Here is a 15,933-nt window from a genome sequence, read left to right as displayed (position 1 = left end):
CGTCTCCCTCCCTCCCACCGTCCCTATCCCACCCCTCCAGGCGGTCACAAAGCACCTAGCTGATCTCCCTGTGTTATGCGGCTGCTTCCCCCTAGCTATCTACCTTACGTTTGGTAGTGTATACATGTCCATGCCTCTCTCTTGCTTTGTCACAGTTTACCCTTCCCCCTCCCCATATCCTCAAGTCCATTCTCCAGTAAGTCTGTGTCTTTATTCCTGTTTTACTCCTAGGTTCTTCATGACATTTTTTTTTCTTAGATTCCATACATATGTGTTAGCATACGGTATTTATCTCTGTCTTTCTGACTTCACTCTATATGACAGACTCTAGATCTATCCACCTCACTACAAATAGCTCAATTTCATTTCTTTTTATGGCTGAGTAATATTCCATTGTATATATGTGCCACATCTTCTTTATCCATTCATCTGATGATGGACACTTAGGTTGTTTCCATCTCCTGGCTATTGTAAACAGAGCTGCAATGAACATTTTGGTACATGATTCTTTTTGAATTATGGTTTTCTCAGGGTATATGCCCAGTAGTGGGATTGCTGGGTCATATGGTAGTTCTATTTGTAGTTTTTTAAGGAACCTCCATACTGTTCTCCACAGTGGCTGTATCAATTTACATTTCCACCAACAGTGTAAGAGGGTTCCCTTTTCTCCACACCCTCTCCAGCATTTATTGTTTCTAGATTTTTTGATGATGGCCATTCTGGCTAGTGTGAGATGATATCACATTGTAGTTTTGATTTGCATTTCACTAATGATTAGTGATGTTGAGCATTCTTTCATGTGTTTGTTGGCAGTCTGTATATCTTCTTTGGAGAAATGTCTATTTAGGTCTTCTGCCCATTTTTGGATTGGGTTGTTTGTTTTTTTGTTATTAAGCTGCATGAGCTGCTTGTAAATTTTGGAGATTAATCCTTTGTCAGTTGCTTCATTTGCAAATATTTTCCCCATTCTGAGGGTTGTCTTTTGGTCTTGTTTATGGTTTACTTTGCTGTGAAAAAGCTTTGAAGTTTCATTAGGTCCCATTTGTTTATTTTTGTTTTTATTTCCATTTCTCTAGGAGGTGGGTCAAAAAGGACCTTGCTGTGATTTATATCATAGAGCGTCCTGCCTATATTTTTCTCTAAGAGTTTGATAGTTTCTGGCCTTACATTTAGGTCTTTAATCCATTTTGAGCTTATTTTTGTGTATGGTGTTAGGGAGTGATATAATCTCATACTTTTACATGTAGCTGTCCAGTTTTCCCAGCACCACTTATTGAAGAGGCTGTCCTTTCTCCACTGTACATTCCTGCCTCCTTTATCAAAGCTAAGGTGACCATATGTGTGTGGGTTTATCTCTGGGCTTTCTATCCTGTTCCATTGATCTATATTTCTGTTTTTGTGCCAGTACCATACTGTCTTGATGACTGTAGCTTTGTAGTATAGTCTGAAGTCAGGGAGCCTGATTCCTCCAGCTCCGTTTTTCGTTCTCAAGATTGCTTTAGCTATTCGGGGTCTTTTGTGTTTCCATACAAATTGTGAAATTTTTTGTTCTAGTTATGTGAAAAATGCCAGTGGTAGTTTGACAGGGATTGCATTGAATCTGTAGATTGCTTTGGGTAGTAGAGTCATTTTCATAATATTGATTCTTCCAATCCAAGAACATGGTATATCTCTCCATCTATTTGTATCATCTTTAATTTCTTTCATCAGTGTCTTATAATTTTCTGCATACAGGTCTTTTGTCTCCTTAGGTAGGTTTATTCCTAGATATTTTACTCTTTTTGTTGCAGTGGTAAATGGGAGTGTTCTCTTGATTTCACTTTCAGATTTTTCATCCTTAGTGTATAGGAATGCCAGATATTTCTGTGCATCAATTTTGTACCGTGCTACTTTACCAAATTCATTGATTAGCTCTAGTAGTTTTCTGGTAGCATCTTTAGGATTCTCTATGTATAGTATCATGTCATCTGCAAATAGTGACAGCTTTACTTCTTCTTTTCTGATTTGGATTCCTTTTATTTCCTTTTCTTCTCTGATTGCTGTGGCTAAAACTTCCAAAACTATGTTGAATAAGAGTGGTGAGAGTGGGCAACCTTGTCTTGTTCCTGATCTTAGTGGAAATGCTTTCAGTTTTTCACCATTGAGGACAATGTTGGCTGTGGATTTGTCATATATGACCTTTATTATGTTGAGGTACGTTCCCTCTATCCCTACTTTCTGCAGGGTTTTTATCATAAATGGGTGTTGAATTTTGTCAAAAGCTTTCTCTGCATCTATTGAGATGATCATATGGTTTTTCTCCTTCAATTTGTTAATATGGTGTATCACGTTGATTGATTTGCGTATACTGAAGAATCCTTGCATTCCTGGAATAAACCCCACTTATCATGGTGTATGATCCTTTTAATGTGCTGTTGGATTCTGTCTGCTACTATTTTGCTGAGGATTTTTGCATCTATGTTCATCAGTGATATTGGCCTGTAGTTTTCTTTCTTTGCGACATCCTTCTCTGGTTTTGGTATCAGGGTGATGGTGGCCTCGTAGAATGAGTTTGGGAGTGTTCCTGCCTCTGCTATGTTTTGGAAGAGTTTGAGAAGGATAGGTGTTAGCTCTTCTCTAAATGTTTGATAGAATTCGCCTGTGAAGCCACCTGGTCCTGGGCTTTTGTTTGCTGGAAGATTTTTAATCACAGTTTCAATTTCAGTGCTTGTGATTGGTCTGTTCACATTTTCTATTTCTTCCTGATTCAGTCTTGGCAGGTTGTGCATTTCTAAGAATTGGTCCATTTCTTCCAGGTTGTCCATTTTATTGGCATAGAGTTGCTTGTAGTAATCTCTCATGATCTTTTGTATTTCTGCAGTGTCAGTTGTTACTTCTCCTTTTTCATTTCTAATTCTATTGATTTCAGTCTTCTCCCTTTTTTTCTTGATGAGTCTGGCTAATGGTTTGTCAATTTTGTTTATCTTCTCAAAGAACCAGCTTTTAGTTTTATTGATCTTTGCTATCGTTTCCTTCATTTCTTTTTCATTTATTTCTGATCTGATTTTTATGATTTCTTTCCTTCTGCTAACTTTGAGGTTTTTTTGTTCTTCTTTCTCTAATTGCTTTAGGTGCAGCGTTAGGTTGTTTATTCGAGATGTTTCCTGTTTCTTAAGGTAGGATTGTATTGCTATAAACTTCTCTCTTAGAACTGCTTTTGCTGCATCCCATAGATTTTGAGTCGTCGTGTCTCCATTGTCATTCGTTTGTAGGTATTTTTTGATTTCCTCATTGATTTCTTCAGTGATCACTTCGTTATTAAGTAGTATATAGTTTAGCCTCCATGTGTTTGTATTTTTTACAGATCTTTTCCTGCAATTGATATATAGTCTCATAGCGTTGTGGTCGGAAAAGATACTTGATATGATTTCAATTTTCTTAAATTTACCAAGGCTTGATTTGTGACCCAAGATATGATCTATCCTGGAGAATGTTCCATGAGCACTGGAGAAAAATGTGTATTCTGTTGTTTTTGGATGGAAGTCCTATAAATATCAATTAAGTCCATCTCGTTTAATGTATCATTTAAAGCTTGTGTTTCCTTATTTATTTTCATTTTGGATGATCTGTCCATTGGTGAAAGTGGGGTGTTAAAGTCCCCTACTATGAATGTGTTACTGTCGATTTCCCCTTTTATGGCTGTTAGTATTTGCCTTATGTACTGAGGTGCTCCTATGTTGGGTGCATAAATATTTACAATTGTTATATCTTCTTGGATCGATCCCTTGATCATTATGTAGTGTCCTTCTTTGTCTCTTCTAATAGCCTTTATTTTAAAGTCTATTTTGTCTGATATGAGAATTGGTACTCCAGCTTTCTTTTGGTTTCCATTTGCATGAAATATCTTTTTCCATCCCCTCACTTTCAGTCAGTATGTGTCTCTAGGTCTGAAGTGGGTCTCTTGTAGACAGCAAATATATGCATCTTGTTTTTGTATCCATTCAGCCAATCTGTGTCTTTTGGTGGGAGCATTTAATCCATTTACATTTAAGGTAATTATCGATATGGATGTTCCTACTCCCATTTTCTTAATTGTTTTGGGTTCGTTATTGTAGGTCTTTTCCTTCTCTTGTGTTTCTTGCCTAGAGAAGTTCCTTTAGCAGTTGTTGTAGAGCTGGTTTGGTGGTGCCGAACTCTCTCAGCTTTTGCTTGTCTGTAAAGGTTTTAATTTCTCCATCAAATCTGAATGAGATCCTTGCTGGGTAGAGTAATCTTGGTTGCAGGTTTTTCTCCTTCATCACTTTCAATATGTCCTGCCACTCCCTTCTGGCTTGCAGAGTTTCTGCTGAAAGATCAGCTGTTAACCTTATGGGGATTCCCTTGTGTGTTATTTGTTGTTTTTCCCTTGCTGCTTTTAATATGTTTTCTTTGTATTTAATTTTTGACAGTTTGATTAATATGTGTCTTGGCGTATTTCTCCTTGGATTTATCCTGTATGGGACTCTGTGCTTTCTGGACTTGATTAACTATTTCCTTTCCCATATTAGGGACGTTTTCAACTATAATCTCTTCAAATATTTTCTCAGTCCCTTTCTTTTTCTCTTCTTCTTCTGGAACCCCTATAATTCGAATGTTGGTGTGTTTAATGTTGTCCCAGATGTCTCTGAGACTGTCCTCAGTTCTTTTCATTCTTTTTTCTTTATTCTGCTCTGCATTAGTTATTTCCACTATTTTATCTTCCAGGTCACTTATCCGTTCTTCTGCCTCAGTTATTCTGCTATTGATCCCATCTAGAGTATATTTCATTTCATTTATTGTGTTGTTCATCATTGTTTGTTTCATCTTTAGTTCTTCTACGTCCTTGTTAAATGTTTCTTGCATTTTATCTATTTTATTTCCAAGATTTTGGATCATCTTTACTATCATTATTCTGAATTCTTTTTCAGGTAGACTGCCTATTTCCTCTTCATTTGTTAGGCCTGGTGGGTTTTTACCTTGCTCCTTCATCTGCTGTGTGTTTTTATGTTTTCTCATTTTGCTTATCTTACTGTGTTTGGGGTCTCCTTTTTGCAGTCTGCAGGTTCGTAGTTCCCGTTGTTTTTGGTGTCTGTCCCCAGTGGCTAAGGTTGGTTCAGTGGGTTGTGTAGGCTTCCTGGTGGAGGGGACTAGTGCCTGTGTTCTGGTGGATGAGGCTGGATCTTGTCTTTCTGGTGGGCAGGTCCATGTCTGGTGGTGTGTTTTGGGGTGTCTGTCGACTTATTATGATTTTGGGCAGCCTCTCTGCTAATGGGTGGGGTTGTGGTCCTGTCTTGCTAGTTGTTTGGCATAGGATGTCCAGCACTGTAGCTTGCTGGTCGTTGAGTGAAGCTGGGTGCTGCTGTTGAGATGGAGATCTCTGGGAAATTTTTGCCGTTTGATATTATGTGGAGCTGGGAGGTCTCTTGTGGACCAGTGTCCTGAAGTTGGCTCTCCCACCTCAGAGGCACAGCAGTAACTCCTGGCTGGAGCATCAAGAGCCTTTCATCCACACGTCTCTGAAGAAAAGAGAGAAAAAGTAGAAAGAAAGAATTAGTAGAAGTAGAAAGAAAGAAAGGAGGGAGGGAGCAAGGGAGCAAGGAAGGAAGGAGGGCAGGAAGGAAAAAAAGAAAGAAAGACGATAAAGTAAAATAAAATAAAGATACAATATAATAAAATTATTAAAATAAAAAAATATTAAGTGGGAAAAAAAACCCCAAAACAAAAAAATGGATGGATAGAACCCTGGAACAAATGGTGGAAGCAAAGCTATAGAGACAAAATGTCACACAGAAGCATACACATACACACTCACAAAAAGGGGAAAAGAGGAAAAAAATCATAAATCTTGATCTCAAAGTCCACCTCCTCAATTTGGGATGATTCGTTGTCTAAAGGAGGGAAGGAAGGAAAGAAAGAACGAAGATAAAGTAAAATAAAATAAAGTTATTAAAATAAAAATTAATTATTAAGAGAAAAATTAAAACAAAAACGGACGGATAGAACCCTCGGACAAATGATGGAAGCAAAGTTATGCAGACAAAATCTCACACAGAAGCATACACATACACACAAAAAAAGGAAAAGGGGAAAAAGTGATAAATCTTGCTCTCAAAGTCCACCTCCTTAATTTGGGATGATTCATTGTCTATTCATGTATTCCACAGATGCAGGGTACATCAAGTTGATTGTGGAGCTTTAATCCACTGCTTCTGCGGTTGCTGGGAGAGATTTCCCTTTCTCTTCTTAGTCTCACAGCTCCCAGGGGCTCAGCTTTGGATTTGGCCCCACCTGTGCGCGTAGGTCGCTGGAGGGCATCTGTTCTTTGCTCAGACAGGACGGGGGTTAAAGGAGCGGCTGATTCGGAGGCTCTGGCTCACTCAGGCCTGGGGTAGGGAGGGTCATAGAGTGCTGGGCGAGCCTGCGGCCGCAGAGGCCAGCATGACGTTGCACCAGCCTGAGGCACGCCGTGCGTTCTCCCGGGGGAGTTGTCCCTGGATCCCGGGACCCTGGCAGTGGCGGGCTGCACAGGCTCCCCGGAAGAGAGGTGTGGAGAGTGACCTGTGCTCGCACACAGGTTTCTTGGTGGCAGCAGCAGCGGCCTTAGCGTCTCATGTCTGTCTCTGGGGTTCGCGCTTTTAGCCGCGGCTCGCGCCTGTCTCTGGAGCTCCTTTAAGCAGCGTTCTTAATCCCCTCTCCTCGCGCACCAGGAAACAAAGAGGTAAGAAAAAGTCTCTTGCCTCTTCGGCAGGTCCAGAATTTTCCCTGGACTCCCTCCCGGCCAGCCGTGGCACACTAACCCCCTGCAGGCTGTGTTCACGCCGCCAACCCCAGTCCTCTCCCTGCGCTCCGACCGAAGCCCGAGCCTTAGCTCCCAGCCCCGCCTCCTCCGGCGGGGGAGCAGACAAGCCTCTTGGGCTGGTGAGTGCTGGTCGGCCCTGATCTTCTGTGTGGGAATCTCTCCACTTTGCCCTCCGCACCCCTGTTGCTGTGCTCTCCTCCGCGGCTCCAAAGCTTCCCCCCTCCGCCACCCGCAGTCTCCGCCCGCGAAGGGGCTTCTAGTGTGTGGAAACCTTTCCTCCTTCACAGCTCCCTCCCACTGGTGCCAGTCCCATCCCTATCCTTTTGTCTCTGTTTATTCTTTTTTCTTTTGCCCTACCCAGGTACGTGGGGGGTTTCTTGCCTTTTGGGAGGTCTGAGGTCTTCTGCCAGCATTCAGTAGGTGTTCTGTAGGACTTTTTCCACGTGTAGATGTATTTCTGGTGTATCTGTGGGGAGGAAGGTGATCTCCGCGTCTTACTCTTCCGCCATCTTCCCGGAAGTCAATTTTTTAGATTTTTAAACATTTTTTTGAGTCAGCTTTGGTAAGTTGTATTTTCTAGGAATTTGTTCATTTTCATGTCTTTTCAAGAATTTTGGTATACAGTTGTTAAAAATTCTCTTATTTAATGCTGAGGCATCTGGATTGCTGTTCCCTTTTCATTTTGAATACTACATATTTGTAGCTCCTCTTTTTTCTTCATTAATTTTGCCAGAGGTTTGTCAGTTTATTAGTGTTTTCAAAAAATAGACTTTTTATTGTTATTGAGCCACTCTATTTTGTGCTTACTTTGTGTTTTCTCAAATTCTCCTCTGATCTTTATCATTTCCTTCCTTCTACTTTTGTTTGGTATATTTTCTGAGCTTTTTCTAAGCTCTTGAGATAGGTTCTTAGCTCATTTATTATTGGCCTAATTTTCTCTTTGAACAATACAAGGACCTTAGAACATTTCTAACATATATATTTATGACTATCTATATCTGATTAACTATGACTGATCATACAAGTTTTTGTTTGTTATCATTCAGTTAGAATATGTTTGTATTTCGATTGTAATTTTTTCTTTGATCTTTGAGTTAATATATCATTATCATTGTTGATATGTCTATTTCCATTAATAATTCTGTTCATTTCTACTCTATATATACTAATGCTATATTATTATGTGTCTACAAATTTTAGAATTGTTGTATCTTCCTGGTAGATTGAATATTTTACCTTGATTAATGTCTCTGTGTTTAATAATACCTTTTGCCTTAAAGTCTATTATATTTATTAATTATTAATAGCCACACCAGATTTCTTTCGGTTAGTATGTGCATAACATACCTTTTTCTTTTACCTTAAAATTCTGTACCCCTATGTTTAGATGTCTCTCTTTAAGAGCATATAGTTGGACTTTTGAAATCCAATCTGATATTATTTTAGTGGAAACATTTACTTTGTATTTACTCTGTTTACTAAATTACATTTAGTGTAAATACTGATATATTTAGATTTAAATCTAATATCTTATTTTGTGCTTAAAATTTCCCTCTTATTTTAAAATTTCTGCCTCCCTGCTTCCCCCTCACCTACTCTTTTGATAAGAGATGTCTGAGTCTTTTTAAAAATAATTCCCTTTTCTCTTCTAAGAGTTTGTAAGTTATACACTCTGACTGTCCTGTTGGTGGCTACCCTAGAAATTAAAACATGCATAATTAATTTATCAAGGTATAAAGTTAAACAAAATCTTTTCCCTTGTATGGTTTGGACCATACAAGGACCTTAGAACATTTCAACATTATTTACTCCCTCCTTGTATACTTTCATTGTTATCTAGTGTTTATGTCTCATTTTGTAACCCTAGTAGACATTATTATTACTCCTTTGTAAAAATACAAACTTCATTTGTATTTGTCCAAATAGTAGCCATTTTCCTACTTTTCCATTTCTTTTTGCAACTCTGACCTTCCATCTGTGATTACTTTCCTTCCGCATCATGCACATCTTTTAGGATTTTTTTTCCAGTAAGGGACTTTTAATAAGCTCTCTTGGATTTTGGTTTTAAATGTCTTCATTTCACCTTAGTATTGAAAGATACCTTTGCAGGGTTTAATATTTTAGGGTGACCATTATTTTCTTTCATCAATTTCATTGATCAGTTTCATCAATGGAAAACAGCATTCCATTCTTTCTGACTTCTAGTGGTGCTGATGAGAAATCACCTGTGACTCGAACTGGCATTCTTTTGAAGGTAATCTGCCTTTTTACTTGGTTGCTTTTAAGATTTTCTCTTTTTTCATTTTTCTTAAATTCACAATGATGTACCTGTTGTGAATTTCTTGTTATTTATCATGCTTGAAATTCATTGGATCTTTGAATCTGTGGATTAATGCTTTTATCAGTTTTGGAAAATTTTCAACCATTATGTGCTGCATATTCTTACTCCTCTATCCTTATGGGTCTTATTAGATCGAGTGTATGGTAGACCTGATTACTCTTTCCTCCTCACCTTTTCACTTATTTACTGTATTTTCCATGTTTTTCTCTCACTGTGCTGCGTTATGAGTAATTTCTTCAGACCTATCTGCCGGTCCACGAATGTTTTCTTCTACTTCAACCAAATGGCTACCAAGGGCATCCACTGCAGTTTTCATTTCAGTTATTGTATTTTTTATCTCTAGAATCTGTATGATTCTTTTCCAGATATACTGTTTCACTTCTTATTATTCCTTATTCTCTGTAGTTTAAAAATCTATCACTTATTAATTTAAGTAGTGAATGTAATTGTTTTAAAATACGCCTATGATATTCCTGTACATACTCGTGTCACCTTTGTTCTTGAGTTCCTGATTACCATTGACTGGTCAGTCACTGACCTTGAAAAATGACTTGAGGGCTTTCCCAGAGGCCAAGGATGAATGTACCCTTCTCCAGTGAGGTTTTTCATTTGTTTCTGCCAGAGATTAGGGGACATTATCAGCTGAGAATCATCCCAAGTCAGTTCACAACCTGAGGCTCTTTGGTCAGCCCAGACTTTGCCTGCTTGGATAGTAAATTCACATAAGGACTAATCTTTAGGCACTAGAGTTACAGAGTCTTCTTTTTGCCTCCCCTTTCCTTTCATTTTAAATTTATTATTCTTTTCAACATGAAGACATTCCTGAGCCTATCTCCCCTTACAATAAGTATTTAGCCTTTTGGGGCCCCAGTTCAGTATAAACAGAATCTCTCTTAAGTCTTACCACTTTAGGGATTTCAGGAGACTTAACTTCTGTCCCCCTTTCCCCATACAGCCTCTGAAATCCGAGTATGCGGCACTGACAAATGCCTTTCATGGGCAAGCAGCTTTGGTTCTGATATCTAATAGTTCACTAACCTCTCTGTTAACAGGCTTTCATCCAAAAATTAGCCTCGAGGTTCCTCAGTGTTTCTTAATCTCTTCAGTGTTTTGAACGTTATTCTTGTGTTTTCCCCCTGGCATTTTTCATTGTTCTTGATGAGAGAATTGTGACACAAAACTCAGCATTCCATAATCAGAAGCCATAAAGTGTCCAATCAGTTTTTATGGAATCTTATTCTAAATTATGAATGGATAGCCAGTGTTCACCAGATAGTTGAGAAAGAAATATTATATGAATGATAGAGAATAAAACAAAAAGAAAAGGTAATTTGGTAGAAACAAATTATGCAGAGAAAAATAAATTAACCTTCTCCCCACTATCATTATCTTTTTATCCTTAGAGAGATAAGATACTGAATCTGTAAAACAAGAACAAGATGCTATTTTAAAAGAACACTGGAGAATAAAACAAGAGCTCTTGAAAGTTAAAAAAATAATGCTAGCAGAAGTGAAAAAATTCCTATAAAAATTTGAGACTTAAAATGGAGAGAATCTTGCATAAAGTAAAACAAAAATAGAAAAGATGGAAAATAGGAAAGAGAGAGAGAAGATAAGAAAATTAGAGTATTAAAATCATTCAGTAGCTTCCTAAGAAAGTATTCATAGGAAATATAATTTGGGAGACTTACAGTCCTTATTCTACATTTACTTTTTTTAAAAAAATTATTTAATTTATTTATTTTTGGCTGAGTTGGGTCTTTGTTGCCGTGCATGGGCTTTCTCTAGTTGTGGCGAGCGGGGACTACTCTTCATTGCAATGCGTGGGCTTCTCATTGTGGTGACTTCTCTTATTGCAGAGCAGGGCTCTAGGCATGCGGGCTTCAGTAGTCATGGCACGCGGGCTCGGTAGTCGTGGCTCGCAGGTTCTAGAGCGCAGGCTCAGTAGTTGTGGTGCATGGGCTTAGTTGCTCTGCAGCATGTGGGATCCTCCCAGACCAGGGCTCGAACCCGTGTCCCCTGCATTGGCAGGTGGATTCTTAACCACTGTGCCACCAGGGAAGCCCTGCATTTACTTTTAATATACTAGGTTGGATTTATCTTTCAAATTTGGGGTTGTAAATAATTTTCTCTCACAGTTACAGTTAATAATGCATTTGCAGATTTTTGCTTCCTACTCCTGTGACTTTTGGATCTGCTAGCTTAAATGTCTTTCTAAGGGAGGAATGATTCCTCAGGGAATGCAAAAGTGGCTCCATTATTATGGGAACTGAGACTGCCATGTGTTCATTTGGGGCTCTTCATGCCTCTGAGTCAACAGGGGAAGAGCAGATTACTGATCTGGTTGAACTGACTGATCTCAGTATCAAATTGCTGCTACACAATGGGGTGAAGGAGGACCATGTCTGAACCCAGGGGATTCTCTGAAGTGCATCTTAGCAGTTGTATAACTAGTTTAATGAAGAGTGACGCAACCCACAAAGGCAAAACCACTAAGGACCCGGACTGTTCAGGAATGAAAATCTGAATCATTTCACCAGGTCAGCACCTTGACAAGGCAAGGTGCTGACTGAAGACAAGAAGATCATAGAATGGGTAGTAGAAGAATGAATTTTAAAATATCAACTCAACTCATGAAGTTTTAAGAGTCAAGAACCTATGCAAGGAAGGTTGGTAGTGCTTACTTTTATAACTGGAAGCTGGATTGTCATGGAATAGAGTTCTTAAGGAATGTTTCTGAAAATCCTATGCAAAGGAACTCAGGGCAAAAAATTAAAGCAAAGTCAAAAAGCAAATGTCAAGCTGAGAGATTAAATATTATAAAGGGAAAATCTCCCTAATATATAAAGATCAAGAGGAAAAAAACCTTAAAAAATCTGGTAGAAAAATGGACAAAAGACATGTAAGGATAGTTCACAAAAGATAGGCAAAAGGCCTTTAAATATTTGAAGACATCCAACTTCACTAATAAGAAAAATGCATTGAGATACCATTTCTCACCTATCAGCTTAGAAGAATCCACTCTGTTGGCAAGGCTGAGGGGAAACAGGCATTATTATATAACCCCTCTCAAGGTAAATTTGACAGTACCTAATAAAATTACATATACATTTACCCTTTGACTCAGCAATTCCACTTTTAGGAAATTATCCTGAAGGTACATCTCTAGCAATATGAAAAAACATACATACAAGGTTTTCCATTATGGCATTATTTGTAATAGCAAAATATAATCTATATTAATATATATTATATTGATATTTATATACCAGCATACGTTAATAATGGGGCAAACCCTAAGGTTGAATAAAAAAAGAAACAAACCTAATTGGATATCAAATTACATAATCACAGAGGAAAATTTAATTCAAATAATTTTTAAACATAGTATTCTGAAAATACAACCTTTTTTTGCTTAAGAACAAAAAACACTAGAAAAGAATCTTAAATTTCACTTAGTAGGTTTGCTGTTAGTAATGGTTGTAGTCATAATTTCAGAACTATTTTGTGTGTATGAGAGAAATACAAAGATGGAAGGAAAAAGAGGAAGAATACCCAGGATGCTGGATTTTAATTGGTGGTATCAGTGTGAGCTCACAATTTTAAAGAGGCCTAGAAAGCAGTGACTCCCTAGGAGCAATAAGCAAACACAGTGCCTGGATCAGGGCTTCTAAATACCATTCCTCAGTAAAAGAAACCAGAGCTCCTTAGAGAATGGTTAGTTCCAGGTCTAGAATGCAAAAGTGTAAAGTGAGCCTGGAATATCTTGCTGCACACCAAAGCAAAAAAGTGTTTCCCAAATCACAGCATCACAGGACACAGGATCCAGCTTGAAGACGATCCCAGTAGCCAAGGCTGATAAAACTTGAGCATCAAAGAAGATGTGGCACATACATACAATGGAATATTACTCAGCCATAAAAAGAAATGAAATTGAGATATTTGTAGTGAGCTGGGTGGACCTAGAGTCTGTCATACAGAGTGAAGTAAGTCAGAAAGAGAAAAACAAATACCGTATGCTAACACATATATATGGAATCTAAGGGGAAAAAAAAAAGGTCATGAAGAACCTAGGGGTAAGACGGGAATAAATACACAGACCTACTAGAGAATGGACTTGAGGATATGGCGAGGGGGAAGGGTAAGCTGGGACAAAGTGAGAGAGAGGCATGGACATATATACACTACCAAACGTAAAATAGATAGCTAGTGGGAAGCAGCTGCATGGCACAGGGAGATCAGCTCGGTGCTTTGTGACCACCTAGAGGGGTGGGACAAGGAGGGTGGGAGGGAGGGAGACGCAAGAGGGAAGAGATATGAGAGCATATGTATAAGTATAACTGATTCACTTTGTTATAAAGCAGAAACTAACACACCATTGTAAAGCAATTATACTCCAATAGAGATGTTAAAAAAAAAAAAAGAATTCTGGTTATAGACTATAACATATCTGAATGTTTTTTTAAAAAGAAAAAGGAAGAGGCTTGGGCTAGACCTTTGAGAATGAATTCAATTTAAATAGATGGAGAAGAAAGGTGGTTCAGTCAGTATGAACAAAAGAAGGAAGTGATGAAGAAGACGGCATAATTCAGGAGCTCGGAGTCGGGGCGGGGGGCACTTGGTCCAGCTAGGTTGTCAGGGACACATAGGGATCAGTAAGTGTAAGATTTGGTAGTTTAGACCATCACTGCCAATCTGAAGATTAGACTTCGAGTGCAGTGGCAATGGGGAGCCGCTGTAAGTTTCTGAGCAGAGGAGTTGTATGAGAAAATGACGGAGTAGGCGTTTTGGGGAGATGACTGGCAGCTAGATGGAGGCAGGGAACAGAGGGATGGCAAGCAAGGAGGTCAGCGAGGAAGTCTTTGCAGAGGTGCTGGGGGCCTGCAAAGAGCCTGGAAATGGATAAGGATAAAAATGGCTGAAATTTAAAAAAGCATTTCAGAGGATGAATAGACAGAACTTATTCCTCTGATGAGGGGCAAGGGAAGAGTCAGTGGCTCTGAGTTTCCGTGCTGAAGGGTAGAAGGACAATGACGGAGCTGAGCTAAATATGAAGAGCAGAGAATTGAGTTTTGATATATTTTGAACTGGTTTTGAATATAGTGACTGTGAACCAATCGCATTTTGATGTTTACAAACCTCAGGTCACGTGTCCCACATTGGGGGTGGTATTGCTGGGCTTTCTCAGTCAGCTTGATCTCTTACAGAGCTCAAGTGAAAGCAGGGCTCTGGTGTTTTCCTGAAGCTGCTGCCAGTGGTAGGATTTTGTACTGCTTCACAGACAATGCTCAGAACCATGTCCCGGTAGAATCCCAGTGGGCTACTCTGAGTGAGTATAACATCACCTCCTGGTTGGGCCAGAAAAGAATTTTCAAGGCATAACTCGAGGCGGGGGACTCCCACGTATGAAATTGCTCTTTCATCCCTGCAGTGAAGCTTGAATGAGGGGACTCTGTGCTTTGTGGCTGTCTGGCTTAATCAGAGAATGGCTGTCGTCTTCACCCACCCGGTGCTCTTGCTTGGCTAGAGGAAGCCTGTCCTGAGCTCTCATAGTGAACAGGCTTCCCAGGCAGCCTTCCTCCCCTGCACTCTTGGCATTCACATGGCATGGCCATAAATTATGCCCAGCGTGTTCATTTTCAGTTTAAATGTGTTCTCATCCCAGAGGAGCAACTAATGGCGTCAGGTTACTGATGTGAAAAAAGCCTGCCGCTGCAGTGACTATGGATTAATGAAATAGCAGTCATGGAGGCTGGGGCAGCAATAAATTGTCAGCCACCGGTGACATGGATTTTAAATTATATTCTCCATCTCCTTTCCCCTTCTCCAAAATTATTTAGCTGTAGAGTTGTTTGTTAAATGTTTACCATTGTTTAAATGTTTGCTTTCTATTAGAAGTTGGTGCAGGCTGGGCCCCTTCCTTTAAAGGGGCTTTTCTCAGAAAACTGGAGGTGGGCTGAGAGGGATTTAAAAGCCTATCATGCTTTCTGTAGGAGGCGTGAAGGCAAATCTCTTAATCCAGGATCATCACTGACTGATAACTTTCATTCAGAAAATTGGCAAACATGGGGCTCTATCAGTGAACTCTGCTCATTTGGCACGTAAGTTACTACCTCTACCTTCTGTTATGGCCTTTTTCTTTTCCTAATGAGTTAAAAATTAGGAACCAAGACAATTCACAGTGTTTTTGAAAGGCAGCTAGTCTATTTTTCATTAGGTGAAGGACCCCAGGGAATCCATTGATGGGCCGTAGGGAGTTCAAGAATCCCTGATCCTACAAGCAAATGTGAACAAGCAACTTGCTCATATGTATGTGTTTTTCTAGAAAGAAGGTCTGTGGGTTTCATCAAATTCATTAAATGTTCTGTAACACCAAGATAGCTTAAGGGCTGCCATGGGGGACTGCATAAATGTCTACAACATCTTGCTCTCCCAAGATCTATGTCCTTGTAATAGACTTTGTGGCTCCTCTGACTGAGAGAAGTCTATCCACCCTTGATTCTGGGCTGGCACTGTGATTGGCTTTGGCCCACGGGAGATTAGTAAATGTGATCCAAGCAGATTGGAAAAGTGCTTGCACTTTGGGGCTTGCCTACTTACTGTTCCTGGAACCCTGCTGCAATGTCAACAAGGCTGGGCTAGCCCAATGAGCTACATGGCCCCAGTCACCTTGTTTCCCCAGCAGACCCACCAGCAACTGCAGACAGCGAGTGTGCCCAGCTGAGACCAGCCAAGCCAACCAAGGTCTGTGGATTTCATTAAAATCACTAAATGTTCCGTAATGCCAAAAGAGTGC

The sequence above is a fragment of the Monodon monoceros genome, unplaced genomic scaffold (genome assembly GCF_005190385.1).
Source record: "Monodon monoceros isolate NGI ecotype Baffin Bay Population unplaced genomic scaffold, NGI_Narwhal_1 Super_Scaffold_18, whole genome shotgun sequence".
NCBI classification, from domain to species: domain Eukaryota; kingdom Metazoa; phylum Chordata; class Mammalia; order Artiodactyla; family Monodontidae; genus Monodon; species Monodon monoceros.
Note: the sequence above shows the minus strand (reverse complement) of the source record.